This window comes from Passer domesticus, chromosome Z (assembly GCF_036417665.1).
Source record: "Passer domesticus isolate bPasDom1 chromosome Z, bPasDom1.hap1, whole genome shotgun sequence".
In the NCBI taxonomy this organism is placed as follows: domain Eukaryota; kingdom Metazoa; phylum Chordata; class Aves; order Passeriformes; family Passeridae; genus Passer; species Passer domesticus.
The window spans coordinates 9,098,709-9,103,922 of record NC_087512.1 but is presented as its reverse complement, the minus strand read 5'-3'; positions in this window follow the sequence as shown (position 1 = coordinate 9,103,922).

Below are 5,214 nucleotides of genomic sequence, written 5' to 3'. Positions count from 1 at the left end.
GGACGCGGGCTTGTGGTTATTTTGGCAGTACTGGGAGCCACACGCCCCCTTACCCAGAGCTGGGCAGCGGCTCCCGGCTGGGAGATCCGGGGAGGAGGGAAACTGGAAAAGGTGGTGCTGGTTCAGCTTCCCCCAGGCGGCTCGCCAGGCTCTTTGCCGCCAGCCACAGATGCCTGCCTGAGTGCGGATCCCCAGCCCAAGCCCTCGCAGAGGACCCTGGCCGAGCTGCTGCCCAGTGTGAGTGGGGAGCTGGAAGAAGTGCTCTGCAGTAGGGGAAAAAGCATAATAAATGGTGCCTTTCAGATCAGCAAACCCCTGGGGATTGGTGCCTTCCAGATTGGCATCCTCCCAGGCATCTCTCTTCCAGGTTAGTCTCCTCCCGGGGATCAGTGCTCTCCAGGCTGGCATCTCAGCACTCCACTGGCAATCAGCACCTTCCAAGTCAGCATCCTCTCTGGCATCAGTGCCTTCCAGGTCAGCTTATTTCTAGTGATCAGCATTTTCCACATTAGCTGACTCCTGCGAATCAGTGCCTTTAAAACCTGCAGATCATCCCTAGGATCAGCCATGATCCCAGGAGGGGATCTCAGGCAGATCAGACATTTTTGGCACCCAGCGACCTCCAGATCCATCAGCACAGAGATGACTATGCTGGTGCCAGTGCCTGGAATTCATGTGGAGCTCAGCTCCTCCCACATCTGGTGGATCTCCCAGTGGAGAACAAAGGCTGGGAGTTGTGATGTGACTCTGCAAAGAACACACAAGACTCCCAGAGGCACTGGGGGTCCCTCATAACTGGGATGCAGACAAAGGCACAGCTGTACAACTGTCTGGCCAGTGCTTGCTTCATGGAATACTGGAAACATGGGGAGCACTGGAGTGCCCCAGCTGGTTCAGAAGTTTCTGCAGAGGTCTGGGCCATGCTGTCCATATCCTCTACTTGTTGATTCTGCCCATGCCGACAAAGCAGCTGGTGTGGCAGTGAAGGAAGGGAAGGAAAAGGTGCAGCAGGTGGGAGGAAAGCAGGTAGAGAATCTGCCCAGGGAAGCTCCCAAAGTGTGTCCTGTTCTGTTTTAGTCCCTGCAGCTGGAGGAGAAGATGGAGTTCCTACCATGGGGAAGGGAGGAGATCATCTCCTTTGAGAAAGTAACGTGGCAGCAGTGAGGAGGTGTAGTCCTCAGAAATGTGTGCACGGGGAGCACACAGCACGTGTCCCCTAGTGCCACCACACTCCAGGGCAGAAACACAAAACACTGGGAACTTTTGCTTGGACAGCAGGACTATTTCCAGCGCTAAAAAGGGTTAAAAAAAAAAAAAAAAGAAAAAAAGGAAAAAGCTAGCAGGAAAATTGTGGGCTGCTGCTGCTTGGAGCAAGGAGCAGCCATTTCCCAAGAGCATCACAAGCAGCAGTGCCTGGGCAGAGCTGTGCTGCTGGCTGTTGCCTCCCAGCATCTCTGTGGCCAGGTGCTTAGAATTTCCCATCTGTGAAACACCAAAAGCATCCTAGAGGCAGGGAAGGGGCCAGTCCCAACAAGCAAAAAAAGAAACAACCCATTTCTGGAGGGAGAAGCTGACAATGCAGCAGCAAGAGATGGCTCAGGGCTCTCCCTTCTCCACATCTGGCCTGGCAGGTGATATCTCCTCTTCTGTTTCAGGCAAGAAGGGCAAGGAATGTTCAGGCCTGTGGCAGCTAGAAAGGGAGACAGATGAAGAAGAGGGAGTATGGGGGATTGCAGGGGTCTCTAATGGGTTGAGTCATGGATCTCTAGCAGATTCCCAGGCAAAGGTGTCCACATGGAGGTGAGATGAAAGCCATGGTCAGGGTGAATGCTCAGCATCACATTTTTAAAGCATTCATGTTTGGATTTACTGTGTCTGTGGGCATAGTCCCTGCGGTTCCTACTCTCTCAGTGTCTGGGCAGTGTGAGATGGAAGTGGCTCCTGAGGGGGATGCAATCCCTCTGGAGATGGCCCACATTCTCCCCAGTATTCTCAGGACCTGAACTGGTGACAGTTCAGGCTCTGTCTCCTCATGTTAGCTGTGATGCCATTTATATGAGGGCTTGGTGCATAGGTCACACCCAAGACTTGCTCCCAAACACAGTCCTTGCTCTCTGCCCTTGGCCCCCTCATCCCTCTTCACAATCAGCCCCTGCAGAGTGAACATCTTTGATGCTTAGGATAGTAACTGAGGGTCCAAATACCTATCCATACATTCATCTATAAATTAATCTATTCCTTCCTCTGTCTGACAACTGATCCACACATCCATATATACATCTGCATGTCTCCTTCCCTCAATCCATGCATCCTCCTTCCCTCCCTGCTGAACCACTGACTGTGTATGTACCCTTTGCTCTCTGCATCATCTCATGACACATATAGATTGATGTAGGTTTCGTGGCTATTCTGCTGAAACTGCTTTTACTTCTTTCCTTGGCTCAGGATTTGGCACAGAAGGAAGTAGAAGCAGCCATGAGAGGTAAGTTGAGACTGTTTTGCTTCACAGTCCTGTGCAACTCGCCTCCTCCCCTGCAAAATGCGGGCTGATCCTGGCAGCGAGGGAGGGAGAGGAGGAGGCTAATCCTGAGGGCTAGCTCAGAAATTTGGCAGGGTTGGTGGCAGCCAAACAGCCCAGGCAATGCTGCACAACCGCCCACAACCAGTGCCCTGCTGCAAAGGCTCTTGCCAAAGCTATGGATTTCCCAAACAAGCCCCTGCCTGAGACATGATCTGGTCACCCACCCTGTGCTGGATGGAGACAGTGGATATGGATGTCTCTGTGTCTCAGAGTTGGGGACCTTCCCTGGTGTGTAGCACTGGCCAATGGAAATTTTTCAAACCAACTATAACCCAGGCCATGTTCTCCTGCACTTTTTTCCTTCTGGGCTTGGGTTGGTCCCTGATCCATGCCAGGAAGCTGGACCCATCCCTGCCTCATGTGGATGCAGTCCATGGGCTGCTTTGACCTGGCACATTCTCAGCATCTCCAGGCCTGGCTTGTACCAGCTCCCCTGGCGATCTTGGCACCCACCTGGGGTGGGTGGGATATGGCAGCAAAGGCAAGTTTGGATGTGCCTCTGCCTACTTGGGGCAGGGTGCGTCCAGGCAGGGCTCCAGCCTGCAGCAGGAAGCCTCCTGCTCACTCAGCAGCTGCGTGAGCCACCAGAGAGCCCAAGCCCGGAGGAAGTGCCCTGGCCCCACAGTGGGACAGGGAGGTGCCGGCACTGGGACTGGTCTCATGGTCCCTTCCTGTTTTTCTTCTCCACAGCTTGAAGACAAAGTTGATTTTGGCATCTGGATCCCTCTCCTTTATTCCAGATTGCTGCTCACCCCAGCCCTCCCCTTGCATCTCCCCAGTGCACTGGAGAGCCCTGTTTGCCCACGTCCAGCACCAGTGCATCTTCCCCTTTGGCAACAGGGAGGGCAGCCCCCAGCACCAGGCATCTTTATTCCCCAAAGCACAGAATTTGCTGATTCCTTTGAGTCCCCAAGGCTTGTGTGTCAGATTTACAGGCTGCTGGGCAGGGAGCTGAGCCATGGGGCATCCCAGCAGGAAGCTGCAGTGCAGGCAGGCAGGCCTTTGTGGTGGCATGCAGACCCCCTGCCTCCTCCTGGTATCTCCAGCTGCCACATGGATGGCAGGTCATGACTCCTTACATCAGAGAAGAAAGGAGTCACCCTCCAGGGCCATCCTCCAGGATGCAGTGATGAGGACCAGATGTGCCTCTCCTGCCCTCAAGCTGCCCTGGTTTCCCAAATTGGGTCTCCTTATTGCCTGGCCAGGCAAGCCCCAGCTAAGGAAGGGGACACAGGGCTTGGCACACAGGGACAACAGATCTATGGGTTCCCCAGACAGCAGCAACAAACTTCTATTTGGAGCATGCATGGACATTCTGGAGTTTAAAAGCAGGCAGAATTCAGGGGCCAGAGCTGCTGTCTCCCATTTTCTGGCTGCTGTGCTGCTACATCTCAAGCAGGCATCAGTCACTAAACCAGCACCAGATGCTGGGAAATTACTAAGTTGTTTGCCAACACTGGAGCCACAGCTATGGGATGCACATCACCTCTGTTCCACAGCATCTCTGGACAACCACTGCATTGATCCCTTCCATGGTGGCAGAGGAGTGGGACCTGGTGGTGATAAGAGGAGGTTTCCAATGGTGAAGGCTGCCCATGCCATGCTGGGGACTGAGCAGAGACAAGGGTGACCATGACATGACAAGGGTGACTGTGTGACACATCAGAATGTGTGTTGGTTGGGTTGGGTGCTGGGGACCAGAGCACAGGGGATGATGGCAGTGTGATATAGCTGGTGCTGTCAAGCTATGGGATGCTCCTGGGAGAGGTGATGTGGCTGCTGGGCCTGGAAGTCCAGGCAAGATCCAGCTCCTTACACCTCCCCAGCTTGGTGACCTGCCTTACCTGCCCTGTGGAGAGCTCTGCTGTGGTCCAGGGATAGTGCCACACCAGCAGCACACTGCAGATGAAGGGCTGGCCCCCATCTCTCTCACTCAGTGTGTCTGTGCTCATGGGGACAGAGAGGGGCTGCAACCCCACAGAACCAAGCATGAACAGCCCTCATGACCCCACAACCAGGGCACCCAGTGGGAGCAGCAGAGCCTGTGGGCACACAACACATTGCAAAAGGCACAGCCTACCCAGCTCCCTCCAACCCAGTCCACACAAGGAGCCTTTGTGGTTGCCCCAGTCCAGGCTCCCTCTGCATCGTGGGTCCACGGGCAGCCCCAGGACCCAGGTGGGTCCCCACCCTGCACTGGCTCTGCTCCCTGTGCTCCATGCGTTGCCGCTGTCTGAATTTCCACCAGCTCCATCTGGATCTCGTTGGGCTGCTGGCACTGAGCACCGGGCTCTGGAGGTGCCAACACATGGAAGCCATTAGAGGGGCCGGGTCGAGGTACAGCCAGGGGGCCACATGCAGAGCAAGGGGGGCTGTGCAGAGGGTCCTGTCTCAGCTGTCTTGCTGGTGAGGGCAGGGGAGATGTCCCACACATCTGCCTGTCTGCATCCTCTTCTGGCACTTGGGTCTCTCTCAGCCATTTCAGCTCTCTCCATGCACCTGGGGAGAGGGCTGAACAGTTTGGGAGGCAGCCCTGCTGCCTGTGCACCTCCTGTGCACCATTCCCAAGCCGGCACTCACCCCTCCCTTGGCCCAGCATCATCTGCAAAGGGGTTTTGCCTGGACAGTGCCAA